This window comes from Apium graveolens, chromosome 9, assembly GCF_009905375.1.
Source record: "Apium graveolens cultivar Ventura chromosome 9, ASM990537v1, whole genome shotgun sequence".
NCBI classification, from domain to species: domain Eukaryota; kingdom Viridiplantae; phylum Streptophyta; class Magnoliopsida; order Apiales; family Apiaceae; genus Apium; species Apium graveolens.
In genome coordinates, this window is record NC_133655.1 from 181,327,901 (window position 1) to 181,346,814 (window position 18,914).

At 33.7% G+C, this 18,914-nt stretch overlaps 1 long non-coding RNA gene and 1 other non-coding gene across 3 annotated transcripts; one reads left to right on the plus strand and one right to left on the minus strand.

The window, feature by feature from the left end:
* Nucleotides 1-933: 933 nt before the first annotated feature.
* Nucleotides 934-1,040, plus strand: LOC141687866 (small nucleolar RNA R71). Its single transcript, XR_012561345.1, has one exon. It is a non-coding gene; the product is annotated as a small nucleolar RNA R71 (small nucleolar RNA).
* Nucleotides 1,041-12,120: 11,080 nt separating this feature from the next.
* On the minus strand, nt 12,121-14,898 carry LOC141686800 (uncharacterized). 2 transcript variants are annotated; one of them, XR_012560808.1, is made up of 5 exons: nt 14,645-14,898; nt 13,827-13,892; nt 13,041-13,128; nt 12,815-12,922; nt 12,121-12,404 (listed from the first exon to the last, which is right to left on the minus strand). It is a non-coding gene; the product is annotated as an uncharacterized LOC141686800 (long non-coding RNA). The 2 variants fall into 2 exon arrangements; XR_012560809.1 differs by lacking the exon at nt 13,041-13,128.
* Nucleotides 14,899-18,914: the final 4,016 nt, after the last annotated feature.

The window sequence follows — 18,914 nt, forward strand, 5'->3', positions numbered from 1 at the left end:
AAAGGTGGTGGAGGATAGAGCTGTTTCTCCCCTGTATTAGCCTCAGGTAGAGTGTGTTCAACAGTAGTCTTCCTTGGTTCCGCCGCTTTCTCCTTTTGCTTAGATTCTTCTTATCTAATTTCAGCTTCTATTTCTTTTGCCTTTTCAGCCTCAGCTACTTTTCCAGACCTTAAGGTAATAGCCTTGACTTGCTCTTTAGCTTCCTTCCTGCCTGGTACTTCCGTGTCACTGGGAAGAGTGCCAGGTTGACGATTGAGCACTGCATTGGCTAATTGACCGATTTGATTTTCCAAGGTCTTGATAGAAACCGCCTGACTCTTGCACAACAGCTTAAGTTCCTCAAAATCATCACTAGTAGGTGCAGCTGCACTTCCCTGTTGAGGATATGATTGCCTTGTAGCATACTGTTGTGGTTGCTGGAATCCAGGTGGGTTAAACTATTTACTCACTCCTTGCTGATATGTTGGCTGAATCGCATTCTGATTATTCCCCCAGCTGAAATTTGGATGATTTCTGTTATTAGGATGATAGGTCGCTGGCATAGGCTGCTGTTGTCGCTGATAATTATTCACATACTGAACAGATTCGTTGACAAGAGAACACTGATCCGTAGCATGAGAACCTGCACAAAGCTCACAAACCATAGCTATTTGATTAACTCCATACGTAGCCAGAGAATCGACCTTCATTGATAGCGCTTGGAGCTGGGCTGCAATAGCGGTGGCTGCATCAACTTCCAGAATACCTGCTACCTTGCCTGACGTCATCCTCTGAGTTGGGTTTTGATGCTCATTTGCAGCCATCGTCTCTATAAGATTATACGCCTCAGTATAGCTTTTAGCCCATAAGGCGCCTCCAGCTGCTGCATCGAGCATGGGCCGAGATTGGGCCCCCAAACCATTATAGAAACCAGTGATCACCATCCAATCCGGCATTCCATGATGTGGACATTTTCTCAACATTTCCTTGTAGCGTTCCCAAGCCTCGCACATAGATTCTGTAGGTTGCTGCGCAAACTGAGTAAGAGCACTCCTCATAGCAGCAGTCTTTTCCATTGGATAAAACTTCACCAGAAACTTTTGCGCAAGATCTTGCCACGTAGTGATGGACCCAGCTGGTTCAGAATGTAACCAGTCTTTAGCCTTATCCCTCAGTGAGAATGGGAAAAGCCTCAACTTGATAGCCTCATCAGTCACGCCATTATACTTAAAAGTGCTGCAGATCTCGACAAAATTTCTTATGTGCATGTTGGGGTCTTCAGTTGCCGCTCCTCCAAAAGAAACAGAATTCTGCACCATCTGAATAGTGCCCGGCTTGATTTCAAAGGTGTTAGCTTGAATAGCCGGATGAAGGATGCTTGACTGAATATCATCAATTTTAGGCCGAGAAAAATCCATAAGAGCTGGATCAGCTTGAACAATACGATCTCCCATGTTTACTAGTTCTTTCTGCTCAGTTCCTGAATCCGAATCTTCAAAATCTAACTTCTCCGGAATATCAAGAACTTCGTCTGTCTCCTCAGCTGTATCTAAAGTCCTCTTGCGAGCACGAGAACGAGTTTGCATAAACGCTTGCTAAAGTACCTGAAACACGACCGAAAAGAGTAAGTAACTACTACGTCCTAATCACTGAGTCCTAATGACCAATGATGGTAAGTACATAAACTAAAAAAATACGCCGAGTCCCCGGCAGCGGCGCCAAAAACTTGTTAGGGCAAAAACACGCACTAATATTCACGCAAGTATACGCGTTCGCAAGTAATATAGAATACTTTCTAGTTCGTTCCCTCAGAGACTCAGACTAATTTATTGTCTAATTAAACTCACTCACCAATGTATGATTACTTCTCAATGTTAAGATAATAACACTTAAAATTGTTGATCAAATATTAACTATAATTAACTACTTAATTAACCACTTAACTAACACTTCAATTTATCAATAATAAAACACTCATGAGATCACAACTTCATTATTACTTCCTTCTATAGCCATTGTTATTACCTTTAGCATGTGACAGTGATGATATTAATCGAATAACACGAAACTGATAAAAGCCAACTTTCATTATACTAATACCATTCTACCAAACATCCACAATTAAGATAGAAGTTGAATAGTCATCAATTATGTTGAGTTCCTATATGTCTACAGAAATTGACAACACAACGATTTAAGCACAAGTTATCCCTTTTGATTACATAGGGCAAATAAAACTGTTAGAGTTACCCACTAATCATGCACAACGTACATGAACCTATGCTAGCATGGCAAGTTCTAAATCTCAAGATCCACCGTCGCTTCACAAGAGATTAACACCCTATCTTATATGTTCGCGACGCACATAAGACGAATACGCACAACCAATACTAGATATCATGCAATCATCACACACTAAAGTATTAAACAATTAACTAAAGAATTCCATAATAAATCCGTTGTAACCCCATGATCACGATTAGCCCATAATAGAACTTATCGCCATCATGGGTTCATATGAAATCATGACAAACAACACAAGAAAATAATAACTACACTAATTATATTAAAACAGAGTACGTCACAAGAGTAAATAAGTCAAAGCAAGAAAACTAGCATCCAACGTTACAACGAAACAAGAATCACAAGAATATATACTTCCTCTTCGTTGCGGTGTGCTAAATCGGTCTTCTTCCTTATCTCCTTCGCCTCTTGCGTAAAACACAATCTAAAACATAATCCCCTTAATACTCTCTATGAAAACATCTCAAATCTACCTATATAATAGTCCCATAAAACTCAGATTACATAGAAGTTGGAAGCCACACAGAAGTAGAAGTCTAAAATAATTCAGCTTTTTCCCCGACCTTGCGCGGCCGCTCAGTATTTCTGCGCGGGCGCGCAGGCTGCTGCGCGGCTGCTCAGCATTGCTGCGCGGGCGCGCAGGACCCTACTGGAAAAATTCCAAGCTTGCTCCGTTTCTTCGCCGTAATCTGCCCATTCCTTTCCTCTCGCAATGGTGAACACATGCCAAGGCTTATTCTTGATGATTCCTCCCCCGAAATGCAACTAATACCCTGAAATGCATAAACACTAGAAAAACGCATCAAATACACAAAATACTTGATTTCAAGACACCAATTTAAGCCATTTTAAGACGTTCTAAGTGGTATAAAATGCCACTTATCACAAAACTTTGTAGCCGTTACAATGCCCGCATGAAAACTCATTATTGTCGGTAATTTGATTAACGTCAACTGGTCACTTCATCTTCCTTAAAAATCTATAATATGGACGATTAACGCATCTTTTAGTGTTTGGAATGGTCCTTCAATATATTCGTTTTCCCTCCATCACTCTTACTAGTGCTAGAGTTTCGTTCCTTTACGTTTGCTCATTTCGGCGCATCATCTATGTCGATTATTTTATGTAAGAAGTTATCGTCGCATTTCTACACGCTCATCTCCTGTTACATGCTTAGCGTCAAATTTAACATTTCTCCTTGTAGTAATGTAAGGCATATCGTGGTCCTGTTGCCATCTTGAAGGAAGCGTCATTTCATACACAATTGATTGATACGGTTTAGAATCGTGGAACACTCAGCTTTCGCTATCGGTCAGACTTCTTTAATCATTTCCCGTTTAATATTTGTAGTACTATGATACCTTCCCGATCGTATTCGTTATTCTTGCTAGCGCCTTAGATGTATTCGTGTTTATTGGGAACTGCTACCAGTGGCCTTTAAAAGGGCGTGTACGATCTCCTTTACCTTCTGTCAGCTCTAGAAATGACATCCTTCATTCTTCCATGTTGTCCTTCGTAAGGGATATCAACGGTTATTTTCCTTATGCTAGCATGGTAAGTATATCTACACGAATTTTCTGTCAACGATAGGCAATTCTCCTAACTATTCCAAATAAAAGGTAGGACACTAGACGTATCTTCAATGGTCTGGATAGTTCTCTCGCCCTTCTTGTCAATTCGAGAATTTTAAGTCGTGCCTCTGTTCGTTCTTTTTTATAAAATACTTTGGAAAAGAATCCAGTTATGTAATTAAATCTTGGGTTCTTACCTGGCGCAATTGCCACGGAGTCTTTTTTTACCCATTATCTCTTCCGTGTTTATTACAATTTCGTCGGGTGGAGACCTATCGTTTGCATAATACAATAAGTGGTCTTATTAAACCTATAACTCAAAATCCTCAAATAGCACGACGACTTACTTGGTTCTTGATAATCCTCCTTCAAAATTTATTATAATAAACTCTTACTCTCATTTGGGTCATTTACAAGCCGCAATCACCAAAATTTTAATTCTCGCCTTTCCGTTTTCACTTTTAACCATGTTGAGTACTTACTTAACTACTCAATGACATCCCTTTTAATATCCGGTCATGAATAACATCCTTTTAAGTTTCTAGGCATCATCAATTCTACTCATTACATAATAAAGGGTTCTCTTCACATTGTCTTAACTTAAAAATTCATTCGTGCAATCCTCCTCATCAGTTGTCCTGAAATTTATTAAACTCAATCTATCTTTTCTTACTTAGAGTGTGGCCACCATATTGGCCTTTCCTTGATATTAATAGATTTTTCAATCATAATCCTTTTTCAATTTGACTATAGCCTCTACCTCGTATCCAGTGTAAGTATACACTTTGGGAGAGAGAAAAAAATTCCATATTTTCCTCGTAAGTTAAACTCTTCACCCCTTATAGTGCGAACCTTATCGTGATTATTCTAGATCATTATTAGGACGCTTTATGTCACGGTCCTTAAGCTACGTAGACGTATCATTACACTTCACACAAAATCCTATTTTTATTATCGAGTATTGTTAATACGGGTTTGTTACTAATCTTACCTTCACTTTTTGAAAATCCTATTCCTCGAATTCATACATGGTTGGTCTTTCCCGAATTCATTAGTACCTATCCCGATAATGTTTAATAGAAGCGTACCTCACTAATCACGGTATCTCTATTATCGTTCTTCTATAACCATATTAAAGATCCTCATGATGATAACTAAACATGGTATTCCCTTTTCAAAACAACTTACTCATCACGATGTTCCGATTGCACCATCATAACACTGAGTTTTCAGTCTCATATTACAACAATCGGTTCTCAACTATACCTCTCTTTGTTCGGAAGGCAATTAGCCTTGGAAGAATGATTTTCACGATATCGATGTAATTTAGACAATATTAACAAGATTTCAAAATCTAATATCTGAAGAAATAATGAGCTCTGAATAAAATAGTCACAACACTCAAAAGATTTATAACTTGGAAGAAATAAAATAACAAGGATTATCCTTCCAGGTCCTTAGAATTTTATATTATGATATTATAGAGAATATCCCTTGAAAGCAATGATTGCTGAATAGTAACATCATACGAATGATACTAGTAAGATTTCCCCATTGAAAGAATACTTTGCTTCTTTTGTTTGAATAATGAAAGGATCTTGAATAAAGTCATCAACCAAAGGTTAACCATTAAGGTCTCAAAATGATGCTATTTTGAAAGAAGAATTATATCCAATAATTAACAAATAAGGAAGTATATTGTTCTTCAATCACTTTATGATTTTAAATGGATATTCATTATATAAATAAAAGAATAGAATATTTCATGAATAAAATATTTCAGAAAACTGGATATGAATCCTTGTTCGAGTGGGCCACCTATTTAGATCTCAATTAAATCATTCTTTGAAAATTTCATCAACAACTAAATTTTGCATATATAATGCACTATGTAATAATAAAAATTTGACTGGAAGTGGAATTAGCAAAATAATAACTAGTCCTTATCAAGCAATATTATCAACCGGCTAAGAAAATGGTCAGCTCAATTGATTTGGCCCATAGCAACTAGCTAGGAAGATTAGCTAGGCTTCCGTTGTATAAATTAAAATTTCAAATAGTTAGGACAATTAACTAGTCGTTCATGAGAACATATGCAACTAAGCATATTTTAGTTTGTTTGTAAAAAAAATCTCAACATCGTAACCACTGAAGAAATTTGTGGCTACCCGGATGACGATTTTGAAATAAAGAGTTTTTATGGGCCGAGAAAGGCAATTATAACTTTGAATGGAGTGGTATTGGAATCGGAAGAATCGATAGCCACTCATCAAATGTTTCTTTTCAATAAAATGGTACTCTCAGAAATGCCCTCGTTCACATACTTTATCAGATTCTCAATTAGAATTAAATTCAGAATATCAATATCAAATTGATACCCTTACTCTGATTTCAAAGTTTAATATACAATCTCATGCCGAATAGAAGAAAAGGATTCCGGAGGAATCTATGAAAATTAGATCATTAATGTCTTAAACAATTTCTTAAATATTTAAAATCTTGATTGAGAAGAGTAAGTATGAAAGAAGAATCAAATGAAGATATTCATTATAAATATTCATCGATTAATTGAGGAAAGTTTATTAAAAATTCCTCGGATAGTTGAAATAAGGTATAAATAGCTCTGAGTCGAACAAGAAGATCATAATCTGTGAATGAAATTTCATGGATCAACTAAAAGAATTGAACAAGTCCTGATGCGGAGAAAGACTATTCAAGTTGTTGGTTACATCAAAAGTTTAACGTAGGGAACTAAAAGGACTGCCTGATATGACTTATCAAGGCAATATGAATGATCAACAGTCTGGAGGGAGTAGCGTGACAGTGAGTAGGTGCCAACATATTTTACCGATTATCCTAACTCTCATCATTATTCATCCGAGGATGATCCCACCTCTTCATTTTTGTAATTCCATATTTCAACTAGTGTCTCTTTCAATATCATTTTAAAATCGCTTACTAACTTGACTTTTATAAGTATATCTGTCATTCCAGTGTTTTACCTCGAAGACGACCTTACTCAGAATTAATCCAAAAGCATCTGTTAAGCCGATAGGGGCATGCTACACGCATCCGTTAATAATTACAAGTGGCTAGTTCCCCCTGGGAACAGATCAAAGAGATCTCTCAGGGATCTCAATGCAGTCCATAAGTTTGGTGGCATGTGTGTGTAATTGATCATACATTACTGAATATATTAGAGGTCTACGAGTATATATACGTAGTCTCTGACATCATTTCTATTGAAGAATTCCGCTCTAGACTCACTAGTCTATCCTTTTAGAAGGTTCTAAGATCGAACCATCGCTCGTTGTAATCTTACGCCATTTAATTGTGGACATGCCATCAATTCTCGATGCTCTTGATCTCTGAGCTAAACTATCATAACCTTACATATTAAGTGCACTAATAATATCATGTAGTGTACTTATTTTATGATGACATTCTTATATTATATACAAATCTTCCTTAATGGAAATAAAAATCTTCAAGGTTATATCAGACACTATCTCTGCTGAATTCGTTATTCATACAGTATTCAAATCCTCATTGGTAAAATGACTCTTTCAACTAATTTTGGTAAATAACCTCAATTTTATGTTAATAACTTCACTTCATGGTTTTCACATGTGATGCCCTTTCATGGGCAACCTATAAAGAACTATGAGTAACCAAACTTGTGTTATCCAAATAAACATATGGTGTTGGTAATACCGTCTTTACCCCAAATGCCCTGGAGACTCAGCTCCGAGTTCTACATCCACATTCTTTCCAAATCATATATGATTCTAATTTTTCTTCTCATCATTCTTATAATCTCCAATGGTTCTATTAGTCACACTTTAATACCTCAAATATAAACTTATCCTAACCTACACATTAGGGCTACATCCGGTAGTCCAATGATGAACTCTATATGAGCTCTTACGAAATCTCGCATATAGACAAACTCCTAACACTCTCGTCTCTAAGTACTATAACTTATTGCTCTGATACCATTTCTGTATTGCCCCCAAATCCGGGGTCAGGAATTTGAATCGCCACGCAATCCTTCAATCATGTGTAACCTGTATTAACTCAATAATCCAATAACTCTAACTCACAGACCCCCAATCTCTCTCTCACACACACACAAGTTATAGTCTTAGAAACGATGTACACAATGTAATATTCTTTTATTATAACTCAAATGTGCTTTACAAGATCTTAAAAAAATATTCGTAACCTCTACATGATGTTACAATAATTACTACCAACATCTTACACCTATCTGAATACTCTGGTCCACCTGAGAGAAAGCTGTAAAGGATTCTCCCCACTATTTTAAGTGACTAAGTCCCACATCGGTATATTGGTAATCTGTTGTGTTGTGACATTTAAAAGAAAGCAAGAGTGAGCAATAATGCTCAGCCATAATAATCAACAGTATGAAAAGACTGTTAAAGAAATTATATTAATCTGTATAAGGATATGTATTTATGTAGTTTTCTTGGTGATAAAAACCTCTTTTCAAAACAATTGTTTGATTGACTTAGTAGTCTGTAAATACCTTAATTGTAAACCCAGCACCTAGGCTTGGGTTACGGTATTGCATCTCAATTCCAATTGGAAGAATAGGACATTCACCAGAGCCCCCGAAATACGATGATCAGTCATATAACAATAAATATTTATTGTTCTCTACATGTAAAAGGACGACTTCCTTACTCCCGGTTGTCACCCTAGCCGCATTCGGGCCTTATATGCATCCCCTTTCCCCGGGTATGTTTTGCATACTTCGTATGTCCTTCAGTACACATGGTACCTTCGTATACGGAAAATTAAAATGGCAATCTTCTTAGTCCACGAAGTACTGGATCTCTACCCCTCCCTTGTCCTTTTAAGAATCCTATCATATACTTGGTACATCGAACTATATCGAAGTTCCCCAAGCGTTTTGCTTGTTGATAGGCACAACTCATCTCATATATGTATATATATGTACTTCCGAGAATTTTCGGAGGAAGTACTAAGATAATGTGAGTCGACCGTTGTCAACTGATAAATAAAATAAGGGGGAGTTTCTTTTGAAACTATATTCAAAATATTTAAAATACGCCGAGATAAAATTTTCGACGATCCGAAATAAGTAGAATGATTTTCTTAAACTAAAAAAATATTTAAAATCATCTTACTATTTTTAAATCATACTACCTCATTTAATAAATATTTAATAATTAAATAATAATTGTTAAATAATTAAACCTCAAATAATTATATTTTATAAGAATATTTGAAATAATATTCCTTAACTAATTTATGTTTAAATAATTAAAGTAATCTTAAATAGATATAAGTAATCGAGTTTGAAACAAATAATTGTTGGAGAATACATTGAAGTATATTCCTTGATCGAGTAACAAAATATAGTTGAGGGAATACAATTTTGAAAATCGTTTTAAATAAATTCTAGGTAATAATTATTTCGCAAGCGGACATCGAGTCCCTTAGAATAAAATAAATATGGACTTTTGATCGTCCAAAACATCACCAAGATGATTCACGGGTTTTTACTATAATATACATACCGACCGACTCTCGGTCTACAATATATATGCCACGCTACTCTCTAGCGTTAATATTTCTCAAATATAACACCTCCAGAATACTTCCGGGTATTTATAAACTTACACCGACCAACCCTCAGTCTAAATATATCATTTCAAATGCGGTACTTTTATTATACCAAAATCATCATATCTTATGATTCAATATATAAAAATTTATAAATCACCGTAAAATATTTATCATGCATATATTGCATTATTTAAAAGCAATCAAAACACAACAGTTCTTAAAAGGTAATGATTGAAAACTTGCCTGAATTCCAAGATATGTTTCCCGACTTCCTCTCGTTCCGGGTTTTCTAATCAACAAATATCATAATCTTAATCAGCATTTCTAATACCATCACCAACTTATATTTATAATAAGTACAATACTTCATAATTTTCAATATTCGACCGACTCAAAATAAGTATCTATCCTTGGTCGAAATGGACGGGCAAAGTAGTCTTCTAGAGTTGACTTTACTGAATGTTACTATTACGCGACTCGCACTCTAACATTTTTTAATAAATCGAAAAATTAATATTTTTATACATAGGGTTTAGGGTTTAGGGTTTAGGGCCTCCAGAAGCTTCTTGAGTTCTTGTAATATTTATCATAAAATTTTCATTTTGATAAAATGAATTTAAATAGGTGAAAATCATTTTAAAATTTCGGTCAACTCAGAGTTTTATTATTCATACCGCTTTCACTAAAACGTTGATTTCTCTCAAACCGTTAACTCAATTGACGCACCATTTTTGCGTGCGCGATCTAGACAAAATTTAGAACACATTATTTGAAAGTGGTTTTCTGGTAACAGGGGTGAAAGTCCCGAAGTGACAGTTTAATGGCAGTAGGTGTTCTTGGTGATCACTCCTTACACGGCCTCGGCTCCGACATTTTTATAAAATTGATAATTTAACATATTTAGCTAAAGTTTTAAAGAGGTATTCCTCACTGAATAATTAAGTTACTGACCAAGTTTCATGACTTTAAATAATGTTCAAGGGCCTCAATTATACCCTCAAGATCAGCACTAGATAGCAGTTTGGTTTTCTCGACTACATTCACTAAAATGAACTTTTCTCCTAATCCGTAAATCGTATCGGCACGATATTATATGGTTACAAACTAGAAAAAAAGAAATTTACATCCATGTCCAGTTGTGTGAAAAAATATTAAATTTATAGTTCGTTTATATTGCTTAAAACAGTCCTAAATATAAACGGACATTACGACGCCTATACGCGTAACGGTTCCCGATTTTAACTATGTTAATTTCATTGACAACGACTCAAACACCAATTACTTCATATTTTTTGAAATATCAGTCCCTAAAATATATTAAATCATCACCAACATCAATCTATAACAATCAACTATCCAAAACCAACTTTTTTACAATCAAAACTTAATGAACCACCATGTACTTAAACAGAATTTAAACTCAATCTTATAACTCAAGTAAATGAAAGGGTGGATGATGTTTATACCTTCCTTGAAGCTTGTTAATACTTAAAAATGTCCTAAGATCCTTTATAAAGCCTTAGTCTAGCTTTAGGAGCCTTAAACGTCCATGAAAAATCAAGAAAACAAGTTAGTGATTTTCAGAGTTACTATTCACCCTCAACTTCAAACATTTTTCTAAAATTGAAACTTCATGTATGGGCTTAAAATTTGGCACGTGACTTGACCATGATATGAAGAAGGTTTGATAAAATTTTGGTTATTTTTGAATTAGTATAATGTGAGTGTTTTGAATTTTTCTTTCCTCGTTCTTGAAAACCGGCATTGTATTCTTGAAGAGAGAGAGAGAGAGAGAGAGAGAGAGAGAGAGAGAAAGAGTTGCTTGTCTTGGCTTCCTTTGGAAGTATTGGATGATATTTGTGATATGTATTGTGTATGTATAAGGTGTGTTCAACAAGATGCTTCTAATTCAAGTCTAGGTCTTAGCTTACACACCACACTTGACTAGGCATTTTAATTATAAAACATGAATTCTTATTTTAAGGAATGTTGTCTTTCACTTAATTCTTAATTTAATTAGCTAGCATGGATACTTTATTGCTAATTAATTTGTATGGGATTTGCATGGACTTGGTTTATTTATTTATTCGCTTACATATTCGCTTGGTCGTTTATTCATTTTCGTAATAAATCTTCGTAAACGATTCGCGGGGTAAATCCTTTCTTATAAATCCTTTATCACTACACCATATCTAGGCTATTGCAACCCCAAAAAAGTGTAGTATAAGACCACAAATGTGTTACAGTAGAAGTTTTTGCAAAGTTTTTTCCAAAATTCAGCGTTGCATTTGCTGCCGTTGCAATAAACGCCTATAGCAACGTTTGATTTACTTATTGCAACATTTTAATGCATCACAATAGCCAACTTTATTGCAACGTTTTGTCCTATTTTAGTAACACTTTTATGCTGTTATAATAAACTTTTGCAACATTTTTCTGTAACATTTTTAGTTAAATATGTTACAAAAGTAAATATATTGTAACATTTTCATGTAACACTTTCTCCCTATTGATATACTTTAGGCTTTTTTAGCAACATTTTACTGTAACACATGTATTCCTATTGTAATACTTTTCATAAGTTCGGATTTCAATATTTTGTTTGAATCTTCCATATACTATCACAAAATTACACAAAAAAATAATTCACATTCAATATTTTGCTTGATATTAAATCTAATAAAACAAATGTTAATACTTTCCCAACAAAATCGGCTTATACCTACATCACCTTACATTTGGTACTTGTGTCTAAATTTCATACAAATTATGACAAAAAACAATAACTTGCTTTATTGGCTATAACTAGTCCTAGCAAGAAACTCCCAGCTCCAGGGAAACGACTTCTTCGACTGAGCAGCAAATATGACCAATTTGCCAATATTTATGATATAGAGCTCTTGTTCGCATTCTCTTCTTTGCAACAGTCTCTCCCTTTAATATTACATAAAATAAGTTGAGCAAAAAATTGTATTTACTAAATAATGCAAGAGAAAAACTCCAATGTAAGAGAATTTATTACATACTACACGCCTAATGGAAGCACAGCTGTAGACCATCAAGCTAATATGCTGTAAGAGAGGTCTGGTCTGCAACCATAAAGCTAGAGTATACAAAATTGCTAACAAAATATGTTTTATACTTTACCTAACAAGATATCAAAACATGCATTTTGATCATTTTCAAGAATATCCAAAAATGTCAGTTTTTTTATCAATTGAAAGTATCATATTCTTATAAATTAGCTTCATTTTGATGGGAATACACATAAATCTACACCATATTTACAAAGAAGTTGGCATAAGATTATAAAAAAGTATACTTTCTGCTAGTTACCATCTTACCTTGCGTTTATTGAGCTTTCTTTCTTTGCAAATGTCATTACCAAAGACTGAAGTTTGCCCAGCAGTGCTTCTCTCGAAAGTTTATGCTTTGATCTCATTATTGAAACTCTGTGACAAAAGGTGCATGCTAGGAAACAATTAAAAAGCAGTAAATGTTACATAAATGATAAATGATTTCACAAATAAGAAGTACACTAGTCTTTATACTAGACAATAGTGCTTATACATTGATGAACTTTGCACGTTTAAAATACTCCATCTATCAGGGGGCAAGTGAATACATAGTTGTTGCTTCCTTGTTAAAAAATCTCAACCTGAAAAAAGTTATAAAGTTATACGTACACATTTGGATGGTAAGTACAACTTCTATGTCCAATACTTACACTTTACACTTAATACTTCTATAATGAACCCTGGTACTCTATCGGTACACTTAATACTTATGGATCGGCTAATTGATTAAAAAAAATGAGATGGACTCTAATATTTAGATTGCTAAACTTAAAAGAGCTCATTAATCACTTAGCAAAAAAAAAAGAGCTCATTAATTATAAAAATAAATGAGACATACACTAATATTTAGATTGCTAATTACTAAAAAGAACCGAATTGATTTTAAAATTAATTATAATTTAATGTGCATGTCAAAGTAATATATTTGTCTCTTAGTTAAAAATAAACAAAGTTGGATCTAATATTTTAACTTAAGCAACCTCTAAGATATAAAATAAATTATATTAAATAAAATGAGGCACTAAAGTGTTCCTATAGCTAACAGATAGGAGATTGTGGCAACAGTTAGACATTTGTACCTATATACTCAATTTATAATAAGTTGGGAGATCTTGCAATAACCAACATAATCACATTTTTTAGATAATACTCAACACAAAAAAACACAAAACAGGTATAACAATATAACATTTATATTCGGTGATCAAGCTACACCTGATAATGAAACTACTCAGATACTCTCACAAAAGATTAGAAATAATAAATTCATTTAACCAACCTTGCGATAAACAGGGCACCTTGACTACCTATAGCAATTATATTTCTTCCCTCGCCATCGCAAATACTGGGAACAATGGCATTATCTAATGAGTAAATTCCTCTTCAAACACAAATCATTAACTTGTAAAGAACAATCTAGGCAATGACTTGACATGAAATACTGTAATTAATTAGTCAAAAAATTAAGTTATCGGAGGACACCAAAAATATGAAGATAATATTAGTAAATTTTCAAAAACTAAATTACAAAAGACCTATATTAGTGAACCAAACTTTTAATAGTTTATTCAGAGGGGATTCAGTTGCTTATTTTTGTTTTCTCCTATGCACATATTATCGTCCTCATACTTGTCAAGTATTCATTGCAATAAAAGCATCTAAATAAATAACCATTTATAATTTTCTTTGATGCATTCTGGTAACTACCTTCACCTCCCCGATTAACAGCGACCAAAGATTAACATTCAGAACAGATTAACAAGGATTAACAGAAATAGAAAAGAATAAAAAACCTCAATTGATTAACAAAGATTAAGAGCAGTATCAACTTGAAATCTTGTTGAAAAGTAGAGACCAAATACATATCCAATATATTAGCAGCATATAATCAAAATTTTGTATTGTCTTGGACCAAAACCATATCTTAATTCTACTATTTCCAGTAATTGAAAAAATCTACTAATATAACCTAACACAAGAGCTTTAATCAAACTAAAATTAAGAACACATAATCCAACATATAATCAAAAAAATTACTTGTATACATACATATATATATAACAAACATATATAATCAAAAATAGATGGGTAATCTACCTCTAACTGAAACTTGAATTGAATATTTGCTCTAAACTTTGCTCATTCAGTTCTGGATTTTGGGGTTTTACTCTAATCGACTTTAGCTAATCGACTTTATGGAACAAAGAAATATATAAGGGATGAGTGACATAGATGATTGATTGAGATTGTTGAGAGATGGCTGAAACGGATGAGGGGGAGAGATGGGGGAGAAAGAAAAGGCCGGGGAACAGATGAGCTAGAGAGGCAGGTGCGAAAAAGAGATGTGTGGTTTTCTGAAATAAAATTTTTTTGAGTAAAAATATTTGGTGCCAATTGTTATCCCGCTCATTGAAAAATTTCAACTCTCGCCTACAAATTTCAGTGAATTGGATCAAAGTGTTGCATCTATTGTAACACTTTTCTAAGAGTATTGGAATTGTTTCAAATTGTGAAAATGAATTCTTCGCTTGCAACGCTTTCACATTTTTTGTAGCACTTTTTACAGGTGTTGCAATATACTAGCAACTTTCGTGACTATAGTAACACTTTATGCAACAAAAATGCATATTGGGCTTGCAATAGGTCATATATGGTGTAGTGTATGTTTTCAAAATCTTGTACTTGGATTTTAATTTGCAGAATTCTAAATTCTTAATCGTAATGTGATTATAGTATTCTTAGATAGTCCCTAAGATAAGGTCATTTTACAAAGTTCGTTTTCTCTGAAAACGAATGGCTTTTACATACATTCATTTGGTACGTATAATCACAATATCAACTCAGAATCTTAAATTAAAAACTCGTATATGGTGTGGTCGCAAAAGTTTTTATTAAACCGCAAGGTTACTATTCATAAAGGTCTTTTATCAATGTCGAAAGCTGGGTTTTTACATAATCAAAACAATTATCAATAATACATCAATACATAACACCTCAATGGTGTCCCAGACTGATACTTGAGCCAACCAATGCTCAAGCATCTCCCGAAGGTTACCTAAGATGACTACATCTCTTAAGCATACTTCAAAATAATAACATGACTATGTATATATATAGCCATCACAAACTTAGCCAACAAGACATACCTATTCTGATTATAATAATAATTATCTACCCATACAATTATTACCCAATCATATTATGATAATAGTTGTCAACACATACAATTATTACCCAGTCCCATTATCATAATGATTGTCAACACATATATTACCCATTCCAATTATGTCTTGTATCGCCAAGCCCATATCACATATTGGGTTTAAACCCAACATATATATGTAATATTTAATTCACACATATTGGTATGTATACTGAAGTCTAAACTACATCATTGATAATTGTTACAGCTTACCCTCAAAAAATGCTGAAGCGTAAGTTTGTTACCACACATCAACTCCAGCAGCAACAAAAGAAAGTGGATAAAAAGTTGCCCGCGGTTGGTAATTGGCGGGATATTTCAACAAAAGAAAGTGAACAAGATGTACATGTCAATGAAAATGAAAAAGGAGCTGCGAGAAGGAAGTCAGCCTTAGAACCATATGCAGGGGATCTTGAAGATACTGGACATTAAAATGTTGTTGCGAAGGTAATATTCTCTTATTACCCGTGTTTTTTATCGATTAATCATGCATTTTTCTGATATAAATATGCCTAACAATTTAAATGTTTACTTTCTTTACTTTCTTAAAAAAAGCAATTTAAGTGTATACATCTTCTTTTAATCAATTAATCATGCATTTTTCTGATTTATTTATCTACACTTGTAGTTACCACCACCATCGCTCTCTGAGTATATAAAATTGAAAAAAGCTCGATGTAGAGGGGATGGTAAAGATATTCTTAATGATGTTGCTGAGAAGGTATTATTCTCTTATTACCAGTATTTTTTATCGGTTAATCATGCATTTTTTTGATTTTTACCTCTTTTAAATATCGACTATTTTTTTTAATAATTCATGCCATTGATATATACGGATATGCGTAGCAGTTTATATTTTAATAAACCAATCTAAATTTATATACTTTTAATCGGGTAATCTTGCATTTTCTAATTTTCACCCCTTTTAAATATCAATTGGTTTTTTAATTATTCATGCCACTGATACAGATATACCTAGCAAGTTAAATATTTATTTATTTTTTTAAAAAGCAATTTAAATGTATACATATTCTTTTAATCGATTAATCATGTATTTTTCTGATTTATTTATCTACTCTTGTAGTTACCACCGCCATCACCGCTCTCCGAGTATACAAAATTGAAAAAAGTTCGATGTAGAGGGGATGGTGAAGTTACTCGTAATGATGTTGCCGAAAATGTATTATTCTCTTATCACCAGTGCTTTTTATCGATTAATTTTTGCATTTTCCTGATTTTCACCTGGTTTAAGTATCAACTATTTTTTAATAATTCATGTCATTGATATATACTGATATGCGTAGCAGTTTACATTTTAAAAAACCAATTTGAATATCTATACTTGCAGTTATCACCACCACCACCACCACTCTCTGAGTATACAAATGGACCGGGTCTCAATGGAGACATGGAAAAAAGTGAAAAAGGCTCGATGTAGAGGGAATGTTACTAAAAAGGTATCTTTCAGTTATTACCATTGATTTTTATCGATTAGTCATGTCCTTTTTCTGATTTTCACCTCTTTTAGTATATAATCTATGTATCTCCATTTATTTGTATACTTACGTTTTGTAGTTGCCACCACCTCCATCACTGTGCAAGTATGAAAAGTTAAAATTGGATAAAATGAGGGCAAATACTGAAGTTTACATATCACTTGGGTTGCCACAGATAGTTTTAGTTTTCATGATATCGTGAAGTCGAATAGTAAATCAAAAGGTAAAAAAGGGAAAGACACAGCTGTTGAGAAAGACGACTCACAATATGTTCCAGAAAATGAATGGGACATTTAAAGTGATGATTCGTCTGAGGTGTATACGCTATTTCATTAAATATTTATTACTTATTATTGGCTTAATTTACTTTAATATCAAGTATGGTTAATTAATTCTAAACACAAATTGTAGGACATTGAATCTGTTAAGCAAAAGAAAATTGATCTTGGACCAAGGACTCGTTCACGAGCCAAGGAAGCCCCTGGAATTGAGAAAAAATCAAGAACATCTGACACTGCAACTGAGAGGATAGCTACAAGTTCTTATTGTCCATATCCTGTAAAACCGACATCCACCAAAATTTTTAGACAATCAAGCAAAGATGGACCAGCTTCTGGTACGGTTGCTGCTTACTTCGCATTACGAGACTGTCAAATGAATAATGATGAAGCTCTGATGAATGAGAATGTTGTTGAATTCAAAGTGGAACAGAATGCAAATGAGGAAGTCCAAGAAGGTAACATGTATTCATCTTTTTGGTTAAATGTCATTTTATGTTTAGTAATCCAGCTTCATTGATTGTGCCTTACTTTTTCTGTACCTCGTATATAAAGTACGAGCTCCTAAAAATTGTAGAGGACCGAAAAAAATGACTAGGTTTCATGGAAGGAACCCTAATAAAAAAGTGGTCATCTCTTTGAATGTAAAGGGTCAAGCAATTTCGGATATAGAAGGAGATGTAGCAGAGCTAAGTAATTCATTGGGGACATTGGCAATGGATAATGTGTCGTTGACTTATGTCAATTGGCACATTGTTCCCGACCAATTGAAACAGAATTTGTGGGAGTATACTTTAGTGATTTCCATCCTCTATAACATAGATTAAATCACTTTCCAAATTTCTACAATTTATTAATAAAATATAGTCATTCTTTTTATGTTATTCTCGATGAAGGAAGGAAATGGGTTTATACTACCCTTAGTACTGCTTGGAAATTATACAAGGCTCGTGTAAAAAAGTTTATGTTAGGTCACACACACTATAGAAGGGGGTTGAATATAGTGTTTACTACAATCAAATCGAATATAAGAACTCAAGTAAAAGAAAACATATTTTATTCAACACAATAAACTCTGTTACAATATGGAACTGTCCTCTCTCAGTGATGAACAAATTATCAAGAGAGCTGCTAGGGTTACAAAGAATAATAACTTCGATAATGATAACACTTATAGTGTAAACCCTATGCCTGTGTTTATATACTACACATTTATAAGATAAATTCTAATTGATATGGAATATAATTCTGCTTCCTAAAATATATCAACTAGTTATCTTTTCTTCCAAGTATTCTATTCTTCATAGAATTCTTTCTTCATGCATATTTCTTTCTGTCTTAGTCTCGATCTTCTTTCCTTTCAATCAGCCGCCTGCCTTATCTGAAAGTCA